Genomic DNA, 22,424 nt, shown 5'->3' on the forward strand with positions numbered 1-22,424 from the left:
GACTGGCCTTCAGGGGTACAAGGGAAACCCCCGGTAGGCCCTACTATCTGGGCCCCCAGCTTCTCCTCTAGGAATTAGGTTCCAAACTGTGCACTTGAATTATACATACAGTATGTTACTTTATATTGCACATAGTGTATTTTCTACAGTGCATTTCTGGAATTCATCTAGTACATTATCATGCATGCACTAGCTGTATTTATTATATATATTTATCAAGGAGCCCAGTCCATAAACATGGGCCCCTATAACTGCATTTCCCCAGTGGGCCCTTCATGCCCCAGTCCGACACTGCACAGCGCAGTAGCCCTGAAGGCACAACTTCCAATATCCCCAGTCTGCGGCATTGTAATAAGTCAGACTGGAGCTTTACCCCTATATTTTTTCATGTTGGATACAGAGCAGGTTGGATACAATGTAGGTCAGATACAATGCAAGTTATAGTGTGGGTCAGATACAGTGCAGGTGGATGCAGGGTAGGTCGGATTCAGTGTAGGTGGAATACATTGTGGGTTGTATTTAGTGCAGGTCACATACAGTGTGTGTTACAGTATTGGTTGAATACAGTGCAGGTTATAGTGCGGGTTGGATACGATTCACATTGGCTACAGTGCAAGGTTGAATACAGTGTTAGATACAGTGGGAGGATACAGTTCAGAGGTCAGAGTGCGAGTTGGATACAGTGTAGGTTGCAGTGCAGGTTGGATACGGTGCGCATTGGATACAGTTAGGAATACAGTGTGGTTTGGATACAGTGCAGTTTAAAGTGTGGGTCAGATATAGTGCACGTCAGATACAGTGTGGGTTGGCTACAGTGCAAGGTCAGATACAGTGTGGGTTGGATACAATGCACGGTCAGATACAGTGTGCGTCGAATACAGTGCAAGATACAGTGCAGGTCAACAATAGTGCAATTACTGTGGCAGGGGGTGTCAGCGTTTTCCTCAGTGTGGGGCTGTCAGCAGTGTGGAGGTGTCCTCAATGCAGGGATGCCAGTGGTGTTAACAGTGTGAGGGTGCCGGCGTTGTCCTCAATGTGGGTATTCTGGCAGTGTCAGCAGTGGTGTTGGTAGTGTCCGCAATGCAGGGGTGCCAACAGTGTCTTTATTGTGGGGTGCAGGCAATGTTAACAGTGTGAGAGTGCCAGTGGTGTCCTCAATGTGGGTATGCTGGTGCTGTTGGCAGTGGAGGTTTTGGGCATTGTCAGCAAGGTGAGGATGCCGGCGGTGTTCTTTTTGCAGGGGTGCCAGTGGTGTCTTCATTGTAGGGGTGATGGAAGTGTTGTCAGTGCGGGTTTACCAGTGGTGTCCTCATTGCAGAGGTGCCAATGGTGTCCTAATTGTAGGGTTGCTGGCAGTGTGGGTGTCACAGTGGTGTCCTCAGTGTAGGGGTTCTGGCATTGCCAGCAGTACGGGTGACCCAGTGGTGTCCTTAGTGCAGGGTGCCAACGGTATCAGCAGTATGGGTTTCCCAGTGGTGTCTTCAGTGCATGGGTGCCGGCAGTGTCCTCATTGCAGTGGTGCCAGCAGTGTCGGCAGTGCAGGTGTCCCAGTGGTGTCCTCAGTGCAGGGGCGCCACAGTGTCCCATTTTAATAGTAACTTTCAATCTTAAGTGGCAATAGAACCTGCAGCTGCACTATTGATCTGATTCAGATGTGAACAGAGTAGCTGCATACATGAAAATTGCAGTGATAGCACTAATATGGTAATTCATGAGGATGTGTCACGCCTCCTGTATGCATTAGTCATCTGAGCTGCATCCTAGGATGCAGCATCGGATCATCTGGAGCACCATCGCCTGACTGTGTGACCCTTGAGATCGCACATGCCGACAGCCACAGATGTAACAAAGAGGCTAAGTAATCTCTGTCTACCAACCTGTCTTCCTGTTAAGAATACACAGATTTTTAAGGACTGTGCTTATCACTTTACCTGACAGATAAGATGCTGTGGGGGATAAGAAGGGAATCCATGTATCCCTTGGTAAATAAATTGGAAACACAGAAAAAACCTCCCACCGCTAATTTAATTAGGTAATGTACTGACACTAATAATTGTAATATGACAGATTGTCTATATGTTCTATATATCTCCTATCTTAAAGAGAAATCTGCACAAAAAGAATATATAATAAATGTTTTATTGGAATAGAAAAGGGGAAATGGCTCAATGAGTGAAGATTCCAGTAAACAGTCATGCTATTATACATATGGAAAGTCAATAATATCAGTTTAAAAAGAATAAGGTGGTTCCTAACACCAGTATACTCACATTGAAACACAACACATTAACACAAATCAAAACACATACATCACATGTAACATAAAATTTAGGGTGAGACGCCTAAGCGAATTATGCACTCTTTAATTGGGTTAAAAGTCTTGTGCTGTAGGATCTTTGTATCCATAAAAAAAGGATTTTTTTATAATCCAAACCTCTCAAATTCTAAGGAACTTAACTGAGCTCTATTGAATGCAATTTGTCCAAAAAGCTGATCACCAATTTGTTGTTCAGGGTCGCTGTGACTTACTTGTACTTCTTAGCGCCATATATTGAAGAGCATTGGATGTCTGCCAGCAGACATGGTTTGGTGTTCTGCGATCAACTAGTTTCGCCTGTCTAAGCAGGCTTCATCAGGATTCAATTGCATTCAATAGAGCCCAGTTAAGCAAACAGTGCTAGGGGGAAGACGATGACCAAGTTTTCCCCCCTTGCACTTTTATTTTTGGTACATATGCCCCAGAGTGCCTTTCTCATGGCACTATGGGGCATGACATTCTGTGGTGTGATTTCACCAGTAATTTTCGTGGTGACAGGCCGTGACATTGCTGCCAGGGTGCCGGGGCAGGAGGATGAAATCTGTTCTGCACATGTGCAAAACGGATTTCCTCATTCAAGGCCAGGGGACAGATGTGGAAGGCATGGTTGCATGGGATGTTACCATGGGCCTAATTCAGACTGCGTGCGCAGCCCAGGAGGCCCAGTGAGATGCTAAAAGCATCTCTGGGCTGCGATCGCCTCTACCTGATTGAAAGGCAGAGGTGGTCTCAGAGTGCAAGTGGGCGTACCAATGCTGTTGGTGGGGCGAGGTCCGGACAATGAAGGCCATTGTGGGGGCGGGCTGAAGGGGCTGCGTGATGTCACACGCAGCTGCTGCGACCCGGGACGCGGCTGGTAGCTGCCTGACAGTGCAGCTAGGCTGCGCAGGCAGGGTGCTACTCCGTGGGTGCAAAAGCATTGCCGCCATGCAATGCTTTTGCACCCTTTCAGGGGGGGGGGGGGGGCAGTGCTTAGCATGCGGGGCAGACTAACCCTGTGCTGGGCGTCCCTCCAAGTAGCTGATCATAGATGTGCTAAAATTATGCTAAAATTAGCACATCTACGGTCATATCTGAATCACCCTCCATGTCAGAAAAAGCCCAGCTGGCTGTTGTTGTTTTCCATGCAACTTTGCCAAGTAACATTGGGAAATGAAAACAAATGGCACAGTCATTAAGACTGTGAACCACAAAATAAAACTACATTTTCTTGAAAGAGTTCATCGTAATTTCTGCTTCTTTCTAAAAGCTGCAATAATAATTCTTAGGTTTATCCATCGCAATTGATAGAATATGTTTTCTTTAATTAACTGATTGCATATTTGATGATAAATCAGATGCATTGAAAACACTTAGACATTTTTATTTAAGTTCTGGTAATGCAATGTTAAAAATCCAGTAATTTTAGGCAGACCTTGTATAGATTTTTTATATTCTCTAACAAGATGCCCTTGGATGTACAGTATAATGAGACCGAAGATGAACAGATATATTTTCATTTAAATTAGAACAAAAAATCTTTACATTACTTCCTAACCATTTTATCATAAAAACAGTGGTCAACAGCATCAACATGAGCATCTGCTTAATCACACAATCTATCCAAATGACGGCTGAAACCTTATGCCAGCTGCTTCATCTTCAAAAGAAAAAAACCATTACAGTAAATTGATATCTGTTTTAATAGTTCTTCATATTTCACCAAGGCTTAAGTTGTGCAGTGTCCTTAATATATCCACAGCCTACAGTACAGCCTAAAGCCCGATTAATTGAAATCTACTAGAAACAAGGTATACATAAGTACTGTAAGTAAATGAAGTTTACAAATGCATCAATTACAGTAGCTAGTGATTTACACATTCATTCCTATTTTCTTCCCTTTAATTTGATATATTTATTTAAAACTGTTCTCAACATATTGCAAAACAGTTTTGTTACACATTTAAATCCAATCTACGAGGGTGGTATATTAAGTATGGTAGAAAGAGAAAAAGTTCTCTATTTTATTCTAATTTCCTGCCAGGCCAGAGCAGGTAGACCACTGCTCCATTCACGTCCATTAGACTGCACCACATATCAGTGATAGTGTGCCAACATCAGTTGCAAGACTGTGGTGCTGGCGGAAACATGGTCAAATATTGAGGTGCATGGCATGATCAGATTTCTGCATCTAAAGGGCACATCAACAGCTGAAATTCAACTTGTCGAGGTGTACGGTGATAACGTCATGTCATAAAAACAGGTTTGGGCTTGGTAGACATGCTTGGCCAGCCAGATTGCTGCTCATCTTGAATATCAAAAGACAAAGGCAGTGACGAAACCCAAACCTGTTTCCGTTACATGAAGGAAAAGAAATGCAGGTACACACTCTAAATACTAAACACTAATCAGAATGATTATAATAAACTCTGCAATACAGGTACTTCACCGATTATAAGGCACCTGATGATACGGCACCTCTATTAATCTGGACACATCAGGCTGCTGGGGGTGTTAAATTTTGGGGGGAGTTAGACTGCGGGTGGGCTGAGTTTAGGCTGTGGGAGGGCCAGAGACATAAGGCTGCAGGGGGGGTGTTAGGCTGTGGGAGGAGTAGAAATACCCTTCAGGGTACAGTTATGTTGTGGGGCGGAGTCAGACTGCAGGAGTTTGAGGTTAAGGTGGTGGATGGAGGAGTGGGAGTGATAGCTGTTGGAATGCCTCTGTCACTGTGCCACCGATAGTCCGACAAAATGGATGATCAGACACAGTGCTGGATCCAACGGTGCTGGATTATCGGTGGTGTAACTGTATAACAGAGTAAATTTGAGATGCTTAGCATAATTTTGTAAAAAATATGGGCCCACCAACTGCAACCAGGTGACCTCATCTGGTGAGTCCCTAACCCTAAGGTTCAAGTCCAGGTCAAGCCACCTGGTCACGGTTGGTGGGCACCTCAAAATTACTCTATGTTATATTGATGAGTTTGTTACAATTACTGTGATTAGCAGTGTTTAGTAAGTGTGCACCTGCATGTTCTCTTTTTTCTGTGTCTACAAGTTTCAACATGGCTGTATCTTGTTATGTTTATGGTGTGCAGTCCAAGAACCTCACCATATATACTACTACCCATCCATATCATCCACTATTTTAATTTTTCCCTTTTGTACTGTAGTTGAAAAAACTTCAAAAGCAAGCTTAAGATGGTTCCTTTGTATGAGGTCTACAGTCAATGTGTTCATGCATACCTGATATAAGTGCACACGTGGAAATTTACCTAAGAAATTCATAAGACTATCATAACAAAGACACATATCTTGAATAAGTGCTTAAGCCTTAAGTGTACTGAAAAGGCAGCATTTGTTTCAAAGAGATTCATGTGTCTAGTCTATTCTGTAACTATGGGGTTGATTAAGAGGTGGACGCTAACGACGCATCTGCTATATCTTTTTACTTGAAATTATGCAAAAGCCACAGGAGGCATCTTAAGTAAAAAGACACCTACTATGTTCTTGTGTGATTCACTTTGTGACCGAAGATGCCACATCAGCTTAACTGCAAGAGCATCAGACATCTGAGTAATCACTGAATTCGACACGCAAAAAATATAGGGCACACATTTCCCCATTTTCTGGAACACTTCCCATGACTTACTGTCAATGCCCTTAAATGACAGCAGCATGTCAATCATGCTGTGGCTTTGTGGGCACTGAGACTGATGGCACAGGACTAAATGTGCACATGAGCAGTGTGGATCCTTCACGTGTGCAAATCATTAAACATCGGAGATTTACATAAACTTCAGATTTACATAATCAGGACCGTATATCCGTAGATGAGTTCCTGACACATTTGCAGACATGTATAAAAACATGCTCATGAGGTATATTTGCTGTATATTATACACGAATATTGTTGAAACATAATTAGTTTTTAAGTTAATAATAACATTTTTCACTTCAGTACAACCGTTATATAAAGATGTAATAAACATTGATTTTTTTTTATCTCTTCGACCACTGTACAAAAAAACATAATGGCATAAGAGGAAAATCCATAAAATTGTATAGGTGAAAAAATATATGTACTATATATATATATATATATATATATATATATGGAAAAGGAAAGTAAAGGACAAGCACCTAATGGTGCAGTAATTTTAAACTTAGTTTTGTATCACTACAACACTCATATGGGTATTCTGCGTACCAGTTGAGGGGTTTTCTATCATGCACATCAAATACTGCTATTTTCGATCTTCCATCTGTTGCTCACAGCATAGAGGGTCTACAAGTAAACATAAAGAACACCTCTCATAGTGCAATATTGTTGTTTCAGCATAAGACCATTAGTCTCCTCTATGGGTAATATGCGTACCGGAAGGCTGAAATATAACAGCAAATTGCAGGGGTCTTTATCATCCAATGTTCAAAATGCAATGGAATTTAGAGTCAGCAAACACAAAATACACTCCTCATAGTGCAATACAGACTAGTATACTGTGGTTAGGTTTTTATATAAATCAGTTGGTAATGCGCGTACCACAAAGATAATATTCAGGCGTATCAAAAGAAATCTTTCCAGGCAAGATACTATACTTCGCCACTAGTCACCACTCCCATTTTGTAGACCAGAGTAGTACTAGCTTGATGAAAAAATATTTTAATTTTTCGTAAAACAAAGATACACAAAAAACTAATAGTGAAAAATAAATAAATAAATTAAAGGCTTATCTGAACAAAAAAACAGGCAGCGTATTAAGGCAGTTCAGGAGTCTGTCCACAGTGAGTGCCTTGATCAGGAGGTAACCAGGAAAGTCCTCAATGCGTTTCACCTTCAAAGGCTTCCTCAGGAGCCTTTATATTGCATTTGTACAGCGTGCAGTTGTGGAAAATAAGCCAATGAGCACGATTTGCTTTGCCATTTGGAACTATAAGATTGCACTTTGCACTTTACACTATTTTTTGGTGATAGCACAAAGTCACTTTATTGAATATGATAGTACTCGGTACTGATACATCCCTCCTCTCCCTTTGTGCATAATACTGCATTTGATGAGCACATTTATACAACTACAAGGGATAGAGGAAGACTCTCCAAGAAAGACCTAACTACAGGCAAATATCTCTTGGAAATCTGGTACGCATATAAGAATTTATTCATCTGTAAACAGCACCGAAGGCGCAAAAGTTTTACCACCTATGAACATTTATTCTTTTCACTTACAGAAATATAAGTCATTTGAAAACTTTTTTTGCTGCCACTCTACTTGGGGTGTAAAAATACAGAAAGACTTTTTAAGGAATTTTCTATTTTTATTGTGTTTTTTTTCATGGTATATATTGAGTATACACTTTGTATTATTGGTGGTTTAAGATTGTATATTGAATTATTTTGGTAGTAGCGTTTTTTTCACCTTTTTCACACACACACACACACACACACACACACACACACACACACACACACACACACACACACACACACACACACACACACACACATATATACATTTCCAAAGTCAGCCAGCACTCTGAATCAAAGAGCAACTTCCTCCGGTGCCAGAATGAGTGAAGAGATATGAATCCAATAAACACGGCACTCAGAGATAATATGAAGAAAAATAGGTATATTCTTTAACGTTTCGGGGCAGCAAGCCCCGTCCTCAGAATGAACACAAAATGCTTTTGTGTTCATTCTGAGGACGGGGCTTGCTGCCCTGAAACGTTAATGAATATACCTATTTTTCTTCATATTATCTCTGAGTGCCGTGTTTATTGGATTCATATATATATATATATATTGTGTACAAAAAGTGCAGATAGCGCTACAACCTGAATATTCTATAACCAGATATCCCTGAGATGGGAGATCATAAGTTACACATGAAATAGTGCAAAGCAAATTATTAAATTATTTAGAGAACACTCCCAGATTAAATGGTGTCGCAACCAGATTTCAAAATGTCCAATTCCCAAGGGAACTTAGTTTTCAAATTTGTTCTAGTGATAAATCAGTTGCGCCTTCAGTGTTTGTGAATAAAACGTTGCAAATCCTTAAGTGATAGTTAAAAAATGCGTACCAGACATATGCAGAACATTCGCCTTGTTTATGGTGTCTTTGCATCTGGATGTTCCTTACTCGTACTAACTCTCCGTTCCCATCCGTCCAGGCATTGGTGTGGAGTTTGTACGTATATGCAAGACAATGTGTCAATATACTGCTCTTAGAAAAGTGACTTGGTGCTATTTTTGTGCAAAGTTAGCAGTAAAGTGAATATGTGCAGAGAAAGTGCTGTAAGTGCTTATTAAAAATATATGAATAAAAATGAATATATTACTGGCAGTGTGCTAGTTCCCTTTTTTTCTTAGGTAATGTGCTTAAATACCATTTCTTAAGGGTGCAACACCATATAGCTCAGTATTCAGAGGAGATCTATAGAGGAGGTATATTTATATGAGGCACTTACATCTAGAGTTGCAATGAATTAAAAAGATGCTGCCGTCATTCCGTCATCAGACTTATATACCTCTCTATTGTATTCCGTATAGAAGTGCTTCTTGCGAGCCAGATAATAAGATGTGAGTGACCGGAGAACCTGGAGCTGTGTGGGTGCGGCTCAGAGACACATACACAAAGCTAAGGGACGGAGGAGGAAGTGTGTGTAGCACAGAACTGCTGCAAGAGGCAGGCTCCTGCCTCTTGCAGCAGTTCTGTGCTACACACACTTCCTCCTCCGTCCCTTAGCTTTGTGTATGTGTCTCTGAGCCGCACCCACACAGCTCCAGGTTCTCCGGTCACTCACATCTTATTATCTGGCTCGCAAGAAGCACTTCTATACGGAATACAATAGAGAGGTATATAAGTCTGATGACGGAATGACGGCAGCATCTTTTTAATTCATTGCAACTCTAGATGTAAGTGCCTCATATAAATATACCTCCTCTATAGATCTCCTCTGAATACTGAGCTATATGGTGTTGCACCCTTAAGAAATGGTATTTAAGCACATTACCTAAGAAAAAAAGGGAACTAGCACACTGCCAGTAATATATTCATTTTTATTCATATATTTTTAATAAGCACTTACAGCACTTTCTCTGCACATATTCACTTTACTGCTAACTTTGCACAAAAATAGCACCAAGTCACTTTTCTAAGAGCAGTATATTAACACATTGTCTTGCATATACGTACAAACTCCACACCAATGCCTGGATGGATGGGAACGGAGAGTTAGTACGAGTAAGGAACATCCAGATGCAAAGACACCATAAACAAGGCGAATGTTCTGCATATGTCTGGTACGCATTTTTTAACTATCACTTAAGGATTTGCAACGTTTTATTCACAAACACTGAAGGCGCAACTGATTTATCACTAGAACATATATATATATATATATAAATATATATATACTCCACGTCAGGTACGGCACTCCTATCACTTTGTATGCCACAACACCAGTGCCTAAGTGAACAAAAGGATCCACAGCATACAGACGTGGCACTCACGGTGATAAATGATGACACTTCACATTTCCAGTCTGATGAACAGCAACATTTCAGTGGTCTAAAGCCTGACGACAGTGGCATAGACCACTGAAACGTTGCTGTTCATCAGACTGGAATTGTGAAGTGTCATCATATATCACCGGGAGTGCCACGTGTCTGTATGCTGTGTGTATATATATATATATATATATATATATATATATACATATATATATATATACGCTCTCTTTTTTAACCAGTTATTGTGATATGAGCTGCAACAGATGTTAGACTAATACCGCTTTCACATCGCTAACCCGGTAAAGAATCGCAGTTTGGAGCCGTGTTATTACCGGGTTGTTCCCGGGTTGGTGCCTTTCACACTGAACCCGGTTCACCCTTTGAAAACATTTGTGATGTCATTTTAAATGGACTTTTCTGTCTCCTATTGATAAGGTTTGAAAGGTATTACAAGGAGGGGCTGGGGAGTACTCAGTAGTGCAGCAATCATGGCCAACACAGCACATGTCTTTATAGACTTTATGATAGTCTCAGCTGTACTGCTCTTGGATTCAGCCTGTGAGAGGATATTTGAGCTTCTCACATTCTGTAGCTTGTTCAGCAGCTATGTTATGAGGAGGAGGAGGCTGCAGTATTTGAGAGACACTGCCATTCGTCGCCGACAATACCTGCACAGGAGGAGATCATTTATATCAGCTTCTGTGACCACCATACTCAACCTTAACCTCTCTACACAACGAAGATTGTGGTCTAGAGAACGGCAGCATGGGCAAGTTTTTATGCACAGTGTGCTGAACTTTCAGGATGTTCAGTGGAAGTGTCACTTCAGAATGTCACGTCACACATTCCACTACCTTTTGGATTTAATGTCCCCAGCACTCTCCAGACAGACCACAAACTTCAGGTCACCAATAGAGCCAAGCAGGAGGCTAGCTATAGCATTGTGGTGGTATGCCACTCCAGGTGAATATCGCACAATTGCTTGCCTGTTTGGTGTGGGGATATCTACCGTTTGCACCATTGTACATGAGGTGACCAGAGCATTGGTGGACAACCTATACCACAGATTTATTTCTCTTCCGCATGGCCAGCGTTTGGATAAAACAATTAAGGGATTTGTGGAGTCTGGATATCCGTAGTGTGCAGGTGCAATCGATGGTACCCACATCCCTATAATCGCACCTTATGATAATCCTGCCGACTACTACAACAGAAAGGGATGACATTCCATTGTTTTGCAAGCTGTAGTGGATCATACGTATTGGTAATGTTCTTGTCAGTGTGTTTTCTTAATGCTAATTGTTTATAATTAATTTACAACTTAATATATATTTTTATATTAGCTTCACAGACGTATTCATCAGTTGGCTGGGACGGTGACATGACGCTTGAGTGCTTGCTAACTCTGATCTGTACCGGCTAGCAGAGGACAAGCAAGGGGACTACCTTTTTCCAAGAGAGGTGATTTTGTTTAATAATTTTAATACTTTTGAAAACATGCCCAAGAAAAGATGTGTTAAAATGATGCAATGTTCATGAATCAAGCAGGTAATAGATGAATGCAATTTAGTTTACATTGGGACCAATTAGTTGGCGTTACCTTCAAAAATGCTTCCTATGTGCCCACCAGCCTGCCAATCACGGAGGAGTCTGCTCATATTTGTATACCAATTTCTTGTTGCTAATGTACATTTTTTTATCTATATTCCTACTAGAAATCTAAATTTGTGGACGGAGTGGAGATCCCGGTACACATAATTGGTGATGCAGCCTACCCGTTACGACAATGGCTCATGAAGGGGTTCACCCAACATGTCCAGCTGAGCCCCAATCAAATTACATATACGCACACCCTGAGCTCGGCAAGAATGGTGGTCGAAAATGCCTTTGGACAATTAAAAGGACGTTGGCGCTGTCTTATGAAGCGCAATGATGTAGAGATTAATATCATCCCTAACATTGTTGCAGCATGTTGTATTCTGCATAACCTATGTGAATTTCAGAGGGAGGAATTCCTACCAGAGTGGGCAGTGCAGGCCTCCACTGCGTGCCCTGCACTTGATTGTGAGGTCTATCTGGGCGACCATTCTGGAAGTGCAGAACAGATGAGGTCTGCTATAATGGCCAACCTTCCCTCATTATTCAGTTAAGTTTTCTCAGTTTGTATATTCTGTTAATTGTTGTTGCTACAAAAAATAGACCTGTTTAGTTGACATTCTGCTACTGTGTTGATAACAAATGTACAACATCAATATCCAATTTGAAATGGATGTATCAAGCATTTTGTTTGTAAGTAAAAATAGGACAAGTCCAAAGACTAACAAAAGGTCAGAGACCTTAGAATTTTAATTTGTATAAAACTTTGGTAAATAAAGTAGTGAAATATTTACAGTAATAAAAATCAAACCAGTAAAAGTGTAGGAAAAACACTCCTATGATTTTAAAACCAACTTTTTTTTAAAAACAATAACCATTTAAGATAAATTACGGTAAACAGGAGACTCTGTAGTTGTCTCCGTTTCAGAAGGTGATTGGGTGTGTTGAGGTTGTGTATGTCGAGGATGGGTATAGTGAGTTGGAGTTAGTGGAGGTGGGTAGAACACTACTTTTCCCTCAGAACACCTAAGTTCCTTCAGGCATGGATTCATCAAGGTGCTGGAAATATACTGTAGAGACCCTGGTTCATGATGACATGATAGTATCATGCAGTTACTGCACATTAATATGCTGTGCATTCATTCTTTGAATCCCCTATTCTGCCACATTCCAAAGGGACTCTTTTGGGTTGAGATTGATTGCTAAGGCCAATGGAAAACACCAAACTTATTGATGGGTTTTATATTATCGGTTCCAATTTCTTATAACTGGTAGGATTTCAGTGAAATTGTCACTATATAAGTGTGCTTTGTTACAAGGAACTGTTTCTGGATTTAAGGCAAATCCTTCACAAATAAGTCTGTATGTATGTATGTATGTATGTGTTAAAGGGTATATCTATTGGCTGTGGTTGTTTGTACTCCCCTCCTCCCTCTGGGGGGCTCTGATAGTCACACAAAATAACCTTTATACCAGTAATAATTGTTATAATTAATTATTGGGATATGATACAATACTTCTCTCCATTCCATATTCTTACATGTGATACTACTTCATCTGTGACCTTCTGACTAGTATTCACTAGCCATTCCATGCAGTCTAATTATATATATTTGTCTTATACCACAACATCCCACAAACAGAAGGTCCCAGCTGATACGCATTATGTGTCTCAACTAGAGTCCCATGTGAGCTACACATGCAAATTCTCCACTATTGCCTGGGCCAAAACCACCCAAATATTACTCCTTGACAAAATCCGTCAAGAAACCTCGTTATATCGCTATATTGCATTATACATATGACTTAAACATTCAAATCATTATTACCCTCAGTTGTAATGAACCAAAGACCGTATAAAGTATAAAATAGTTTACTCCATAAACAGTAACTGCAATGTTATAGATTACTTACATGTGGATAGTTACAAATAATGCAATATAGATAACCAGGTCAGATACACAATACAGTTTAAAAACTCAGAAGTGAATTCCTAACTTGATCCCAGTAATGTATTACCCCATTATGTTGCTAAATAAACTTCAATGCAGATTCTAGGTATTCCTTGCTAGTATATGATCTTGGTGTACGTGCAGATATATGTGTGTGTGTGAATGTATGAATGCAAGAAAGATGTGCTAGTGTTATCAGATTGTGCTCTTCCCTGTGTACATGTGTTTAACGATGCGTGTAGATGGCTGTTCCAGAAAGCATGGTGAGAAACGTGTGTGTGTGCAGAGCCGGCTCTAGGCATGTTCGAATAGAGCGGCCGCGCAGGGCGCCACCCTTAATGGGCGCCGCGCGCTGGCGCCGCCATATTCGAAGCTGGAGCCGGCCCTGTGTGTGTGTGCAGCGCAGCGTTGTCCCCGCCGTCCGTGTGTGCGGCATGCGCTGCGTGGCGCCGGTGTCTAACGTCAGACGCCGGCACCGCGCATAGCGCACACAAGTGGCCGCCCGCCCACCCGTACTCGGATCCTCACTCTCCCACCCGCCAGCACTCCCGCCAGCACTCCTCCTCCTCCTCTCAGACTCAGCGCCTCAGGTATTTGGTGGTGGGGGGGGTCAAACATTTATGGATCGCACTGTGGGGGCATTTATCTGGCACACTGGGGGCATATCTGGCACACTGGGGGCATATCTGGCTCTGTGGGGGCATTTCTGGCACTGTGGGGGGCATATCTGGCTCACTGGGGGCATATCTGGCACACTGGGGGCATATCTTGCACACTGGGGGCATATCTGGCTCTGTGGGGGCATTTATCTGGCCCTGTGTGGGGGCATTTCTGGCACTGTGGGGGCATTTCTGGCACTGTGGGGGCATTTCTGGCAATGTGGGGGCATTTCTGGCACCGTGGGGGCATATCTGGAACACTGGGGGCATTTCTGGCACACTGGGGGCATTTCTGGCACACTGGGGGCATATCTGGTACACTGGGGGCATATCTGGCACACTGGGGGCATATCTGGCTCTGTGGGGGCATTTATCTGGCCCTGTGTGGGGGCATTTCTGGCACTGTGGGGGCATTTCTGGCACTGTGGGGGCATTTCTAGCAATGTGGGGGCATTTCTGGCACCGTGGGGGCATATCTGGAACACTGGGGGCATTTCTGGCACACTGGGGGCATTTCTGGCACACTGGGGGCATATCTGGCACACTGGGGGCATATCTGGCACTGTGGGGGCATTTATCTGGCCCTGTGTGGGGGCATTTCTGGCACTGTGGGGGCATTTCTGGCAATGTGGGGGCATTTCTGGCACCGTGGGGGCATATCTGGAACACTGGGGGCATTTCTGGCACACTGGGGGCATTTCTGGCACACTGGGGGCATATCTGGCACACTGGGGGCATATCTGGCTCTGTGGGGGCATTTATCTGGCCCTGTGTGGGGGCATTTCTGGCACTGTGGGGGCATTTCTGGCAATGTGGGGGCATTTCTGGCAATGTGGGGGCATTTCTGGCACACTGGGGGCATTTCTGGCACACTGGGGGCATTTCTGGCACTGTGGGGGCATTTCTGGCACTGTGGGGGCATATCTGGCACTGTGGGGGGCATTTCTGGCACTGTGGGGGGCATTTCTGGCACTGTGGGGGCATTTATCTGGCACTGTGGGGGCACTTATGCATCTGGCACTGTGGGGGCACTTATGCATCTGGCAATGTGGGCATTTATATATCTGGCACTGGGGGCATTTATGTATCTGGCCCTGTGGGGGCATATCTGGCACTGTGGGGGCAATTTTATATATGGCACTGTGGGGACATATCTGGCACTGTGTGGGCATTTTTATATCTGGCACTGTGGGGGCACTTATGTATCTGGCACTGTGTGGGCACTTATGTATCTGGCACTGTGGGGGCATTTATGTATCTGGCACTGTGGGGGGCATATCTGCACTGTGGAGGCATTTATATATCTGGCACTTTGGGGGCATTTATGTATCTGAACTGTGGGTGCATATCTGGCACTGTGTGGCCATTTATGTAGCTGGCACTGCTGGGGGGCATGTCACGTGTAGCTGGCACTGCTGGGGGGCATGTCACGTGTAGCTGGCACTGCTGGGGGGCATGTCACATGTAGCTGGCACTGCTGGGGGGCATGTCACGTGTAGCTGGCACTGCTGGGGGGCATGTCATGTAGTGTTCCCGCTAGGCGTCTGTGGCTAGGCAATGTGTCTCAGTGCTCTCCCTGGTGCAATGTGTCTCAGTGCTGTGCCTGACGCAAAGTGTATAGGAGGTTCTACCTGGTGCAGTGTGTATTAGCTGCACTACTGTGTGGTGTAATGCAAATTGCCACTATTATGTGGCCACGTACCTTCCCCACGAAGTAACTCCCCTTAATTTTTGCTGCGCGCCTTCGGCGCGCACTGTCCATTCTTTGACATATAGGTATGGGAACAACAAGCAGTATGTACATCATTTTGCCCTCCTAACTTAAAAATGTGCCCTCCCTGTGATCAGCACCATGCCCTAAAAAGTGAACACTATCATGTGTAGCTGGCACTGCTGGGGGGCATGTCATGTGTAGCTGGCACTGCTGCGGGGCATGTCATGTGTAGCTGGCTAGCTGGCACTGCTGCGGGGCATGTCAAGTGTAGCTGGCACTGCTTCGGGGCATGTCATGTGTAGCTGGCACTGCTGCGGGGCATGTCATGTGTAGCTGGCACTGCTGCGGGGCATGTCATGTGTAGCTGGCACTGCTGCGGGGCATGTCATGTGTAGCTGGCACTGCTGGGGGGCATGTCATGTCTATCTGGCACTGCACATTATGTGTATCTGGCACTATACTGGAGACATTGTGTGTAAGGAACACTACTATGACTATGTGTAAGGCTGCTAATTGTGTGAAAATATGTTTATAGTTTGATGATATGAAGTTGAGGCCACGCCCACTTTTCCAGAGACCACACCCACTTTTCCGGAAGGGGGGGCGCTTTTACATTTTCTCGCTCAGGGTGCTAGTAGGCCTGGAGCCGGCCCTGTGTGTGTGTGTCTGTGGCATGTATTGTTAGGGGATAATAACGTGTGTGTGTGTGTGTGTGTGTGTGTGTGTGTGTGTGTGTGTGTGTGTGTGTGTGTCAGATACAGGTATCATTGGGGGATAATAACATATATGTGCGTGTGTGTGTGTGTGTGTGTGTGTGTGTGTGTGTGTGTGTGTGTGTGTGTGTGTGTTATTGCATTTATTGTTAGGGGATAAATGTTTAACATGCACTCGGCTAATCTATGGATTAACTGGTAAATGGTGGATGATCATCTACCTGAAAAACATCAAGTGTATATATATATATATATATATATATATATATAAATTGCAAAGGTGCGGCACTCATACCAAATAATGAACACTTGAAACAGTGGTCAGGTTTGCATCATCAACGTTTCAATATTTTCATATTGTCATCAGGATCCTGATGACAATATGAAAATATTGAAACGTCGATGATGCAAACCTGATCACGGTTTCAAGTGTTCGTTATTTGGTATGAGTGCCGCACCTTTGCAATATATATCCCATCTCTGTGAGGGCACCGCCGCAGTTATAGCCTGAAGCATGGAGTGCCGGACCTGCGATTCCTATATATATATATATATATATGTGTATTTGTGTGTATGTTAAAAGTTTATCAGTATATGTATAGAGATGAAGAGATGGAAGCAGACAAAGGAGGAAAGCAGTGTGGTAAAGATATATTATTTAAAGTAAAGGTAAGTAAAGGTAGTGTCTTATAGTATAGTCAGAAGTATGGCTACCTTCGAAAGAAAGTGTTTTGTCCATTAGAATTCCAGAATCCAGGTAAGTTGTATCCTTCTATGTAGAGTCAGGGAAAGAGAGTTTGTTTTGGGTGAGAGGGTGGATTTATATAACCTTTCCCTGCATGCACTTCACAAACCCTACCCCCACAGCTGCACATGGCTTGGAAGTGGGACATAAGGTCCATTGCTGGCTATGTGTCATTACTAGTGATGTGCACCGGACATTTTTCGGGTTTTGTGTTTTGGTTTTGGATTCGGTTCCGAGGCCGTGTTTTGGATTCGGACGCGTTTTGGCAAAACCTCCCTGAAAATATTTTGTCGGATTCGGGTGTTTTGGATTCGGGTGTTTTTTTCAAAAAACCCTAAAAAACAGCTTAAATCATAGAATTTGGGGGTCATTTTGATCCCATAGTATTATTAACCTCAATAACCATAATTTCCACTAATTTCCAGTCTATTCTGAACACCTCACACCTCACAATATTATTTTTAGTCCTAAAATTTGCACCGAGGTCGCTGGATGGCTAAGCTAAGCGACACAAGTGGCCGACACAAACACCTGCCCATCTAGGAGTGGCACTGCAGTGTCAGGCAGGATGGCACTTCAAAAAAATTGTCCTCAAACAGCACATGATGCAAAGAAAAAAAGAGGCGCACCAAGGTCGCTGTGTGACTAAGCTAAGCGACACAAGTGGCTGACACAAACACCTGGCCCATCTAGGAGTGGCACTGCAGTGTCAGACAGGATGGCACTTCAAAAAAATTGTCCCCAAACAGCACATGATGCAAAGAAAAAAAGAGGCGCACCAAGGTCGCTGTGTGACTAAGCTAAGCGACACAAGTGGCTGACACAAACACCTGGCCCATCTAGGAGTGGCACTGCAGTGTCAGACAGGATGGCACTTCAAAAAAATTGTCCCCAAACAGCACATGATGCAAAGAAAAAAAGAGGCGCACCAAGGTCGCTGTGTGACTAAGCTAAGTGACACAAGTGGCCGACACAAACACCTGGCCCATCTAGGAGTGGCACTGCAGTGTCAGAAAGGATGGCACTTCAAAAAAATTGTCCCCAAACAGCACATGATGCGAAGAAAAAAAGAGGCGCACCAAGGTCGCTGTGTGACTAAGCTAAGCGACACAAGTGGCCGACACAAACACCTGGCCCATCTAGGAGTGGCACTGCAGTGTCAGACAGGATGGCACTTCAAAAAAATTGTCCCCAAACAGCACATGATGCAAAGAAAAAAAGAGGCGCACCAAGGTCGCTGTGTGACTAAGCTAAGCGACACAAGTGGCCGACACAAACACCTGGCCCATCTAGGAGTGGCACTGCAGTGTCAGAAAGGATGGCACTTCAAAAAAATTGTCCCCAAACAGCACATGATGCAAAGAAAAAAAGAGGCGCACCAAGGTCGCTGTGTGACTAAGCTAAGCGACACAAGTGGCCGACACAAACACCTGGCCCATCTAGGAGTGGCACTGCAGTGTCAGACAGGATGGCACTTCAAAAAAATTGTCCCCAAACAGCACATGATGCAAAGAAAAAAAGAGGCGCACCACAGGTATAGAATGTAGATGGATAGTATACTTAATGACGACACAGAGGTAGGTACAGCAGTGGCCTTCCGTACCGTACTGCTATATATAGTATACTGGTGGTCACTGTGTCAGCAAACTGCAAAACTAAAATGCACCACAGGTATAGAATGTAGATGGATAGTATACTTAATGACGACACAGAGGTAGGTACAGCAGTGGCCTTCCATACCGTACTGCTATATATAGTATACTGGTGGTCACTGTGTCAGCAAACTGCAAAACTAAAATGCACCACAGGTATAGAATGTAGATGGATAGTATACTTAATGACGACACAGAGGTAGGTACAGCAGTGGCCTTCCGTACCGTACTGCTATATATAGTATACTGGTGGTCACTGTGTCAGCAAACTGCAAAACTAAAATGCACCACAGGTATAGAATGTAGATGGATAGTATACTTAATGATGACACAGAGGTAGGTACAGCAGTGGCCTTCCGTACCGTGCTGCTATATATAGTATACTGGTGGTCACTGTGTCAGCAAACTGCAAAACTAAAATGCACCACAGGTATAGAATGTAGATGGATAGTATACTTAATGACGACACAGAGGTAGGTACAGCAGTGGCTTTCCGTACCGTACTGCTATATATAGTATACTGGTGGTCACTGTGTCAGCAAACTGCACAACTGAAATGCACCACAGGTATAGAATCTAGATGGATAGTATACTTAATGACGACACAGAGGTAGGTACAGCAGTGGCCTACTGTACCGTAATGCTATATATTATATACTGGTGGTCACTGGTCATCAAAACTCTGCACTGTACTCCTCCTGTATAATATTATACTGGTGGTCCCCAGTCCCCACAATAAAGCAGCACACTGAGCACAGATATGGAGTGTTTTTCAGGCAGACAACGTATACTGGTGGTCACTGTCAGTAAAACTCTGCACTGTACTCCTGCTATATAATACAGCTGCTCCCCAGTCCCCACAATTAAGCAGTGTGAGCACAGATATATGCAGCACACTGAGCACAGATATGGAGCGTTTTTTTCAGGCAGAGAACGGATAACTGGTGGTCACTGATCAGCAAAACTCTGCACTGTACTCCTCCTATATTATACAGCTACTCCCCAGCCCTCCCCACAATTAAGCAATAATGCACAATCAAGTTCAACAATAACGGAGAGGACGCCAGCCACGTCCTCTCCCTAACATTTCCAATGCACGAGTGAAAATGGCGGCGACGCGCGGCTGCTTATATAGAATCCGAATCTCGCGAGAATCCGACAGCGGGATGATGATATTCGTGCGCACTCGGGTTAACCGAGCCATACGTGAGAATCCGAGTATGGCTCGGACCCGTGTAAAAAGGGTGAAGTTCGGGGGGGTTCGGTTCCCGAGAAACCGAACCCGCTCAGCACTAGTCATTACCTGTTCTTCGTATTACTGTATCTCATGTTATTATCACTAAAGTAAGTTTCTTTTGATTTATATATATATAGCTGATTTATACCCAGTGTATTTCTTAATCTGCGCAAGCACAGTCTTGTGCATGCACACCTTATTAGTGGCACTGAGCAGACACCAATATCGGAGCTCCTTACAATATGTATGTATGTATTGTTAGCAGCAGCTGCTGCAGCCCCTTGGCTGAGGCGCTGACCACATAGTGTGTGTGTGTGTGTGTGTGGGGGGGGGGGGGGGCAGAAGGCTTAGCACAAATAAACATACATGGTCTGGTGTATGTAATATATGTGCTAACTGGTTCCTCCGGGGATCGTCAGCGCTGAATGTGTCAGGCGCCATGCAGCACGTGGGACTCAGTATAAGGCTTCACACTTCTTCTAAGCCCACACCCAGACTCCTGAGGGCCTAATCAATGGGAGTCTTGTGCCTCTATTTACTGCTCTTTTGCCATAGTATTGTACTTCAAATGGGGAATATCTCTGAATAAGGCTGCACATCCAAAGATGGTGCTGTCCAGTGCTGGAGGATGAAGACACCTGCTCATTGTCACTAAAGTCATAACTGGAGCCATCCCATAAGAAGTCTGTATCTTTGGAGATACATTTGTTATTTCTTTCTTTCTTTGGAGCACTTTAAATTGTAAATATTTGATCACAAAAATGTTGAACTCCTTTACAAGATGGAAGGCATATGCTGTATATCTAAAGACCCAGGTTTTCATTCCAAGATCATATATTTTCCAGTTAATTAAACAAATTCTATATACACACAAAATTAAGGGGATCTTTACAAAGTTTGGCAAGAGATGAAGTGGAGAGACGTAACATACCAACCAGCTTCTTACTGTCATTTTAGATGCTGTGTTTGAAAAATGTCAGTAAGGAGCTGATTGGTTGGAACTTTATTTCTCCACTTTATCTCTATCCAAGCTTTGATAAATATCCCCCTAAATTGTGTCATTTCAAATTTGTTTGTTTTTAAACTAATTTTGACAATATAGCAGAATTGACTTACAGTAAAGGTACATTTCTTTTAAGAATTACATTTGATTATGAATAGATATATAAATATTAGGAATTCCTAGGAAAGGAAGAGATTGAAAAAAGGAATAAAATGATCTAAATAAAATAATATACAGTATGTTCCAAAAAATCAACAAACAAGTTTTAGTGAGTAAACTTTGAGTAACCAGAGCTGCAGTAGTGGGTATCGGAAGCATGCAGGTTAGGAAACAGGTATTATAAATTGAAGATGAGTACTAGGGATAATTAAATTTTTTGTAGATAGATGAAAACAATAAATGTATAGAAAAAAACCCTGAAGATTTTACACTTGTATTCATGTGAGGAGAAATTAGTACAAAAGAAGTGTTTGATGGTCTACTGTAATTGACTCTCTTGAACTGAGAATTATGAACAGAAGAAAAGTATAGAGAAAATATAATAGCCTGTGAACTCCGGAAACGACGAGTGCTATTTCATTAACCACATAATATCTTAATGGTTGCAGCAGGCTATCCAAGATTTGGAAACCAAATGCACCACATTCTGGTATTATGTATAGATTCAGTCCAATATGATTGAACTTTTTTGGATGAAGACCTTTGTAAGAAAGAATACAGGTGACAAATTACTGAAAAGGATGATATTTAAAAAAGTGAACTAACACAGCCAAGCTGATAAGGAAATTCCTATATAGTAGGAGATTTAAGATACAGTAAAGTACATAGAAACAATGCGTCAATGTACAATATTCAATAATCTATTTCAAACAGGAAGTACAAAAAAGGACCATGTGGAACTTTTTTCAACTGTGCAGTTTTTCTGCACATTCCCTATTTACAAGATTCTCATCAATGATGCTTGATTAGTAGTCAGCTATTCTACGCTAGAAATTTGAGTTTCAAAGGTCTCCAAACAGGACATGCTGAGAGTGCAGTGCCAAAGGGGGTACACTATTGCACCATTGGAATCTGCATTTGGCTTTAAGGATGCCTGGAGATCTGCATAAGCGCTGCACGGCAACATCCCCAGCCCCTCTTCGTGAGAGGTCACATGTGTATATTGGTGGGACTTGCCCAGGTCCCATTATTGTTATGCTAGGGCCCATTATTGTTATGCTATGCTGCTGCCTCAAAATCCTCTCATGAAAAGATCATACATTGGACAAATACAGTATTTGTGACAGGAGCTAACAATGATGTAGTGTTTTCAGAGAAGACTATGTGAAAGTGTAGCCATA

The 22,424-nt window shown here is 42.9% G+C and overlaps 1 long non-coding RNA gene across 2 annotated transcripts in view; it reads left to right on the top strand.

Annotated features, from left to right (window-relative positions):
* Positions 1 to 22,424, top strand: part of LOC134947719 (uncharacterized) — a 49,417-nt gene that overhangs the window by 23,056 nt on the left and 3,937 nt on the right. Inside the window, exons 2-3 of one of the 2 annotated variants that reach the window (XR_010182722.1) lie at positions 11,157 to 11,274; positions 11,529 to 11,958. This is a non-coding gene — a long non-coding RNA (uncharacterized LOC134947719). Of the gene's footprint in view, positions 1 to 11,156; positions 11,275 to 11,528; positions 13,997 to 22,424 lie in introns of those variants that run through there. The other variant, XR_010182721.1, reaches the window with a different exon arrangement.

Source organism: Pseudophryne corroboree, chromosome 8 (assembly GCF_028390025.1).
Source record: "Pseudophryne corroboree isolate aPseCor3 chromosome 8, aPseCor3.hap2, whole genome shotgun sequence".
Lineage (NCBI taxonomy): Eukaryota > Metazoa > Chordata > Amphibia > Anura > Myobatrachidae > Pseudophryne > Pseudophryne corroboree.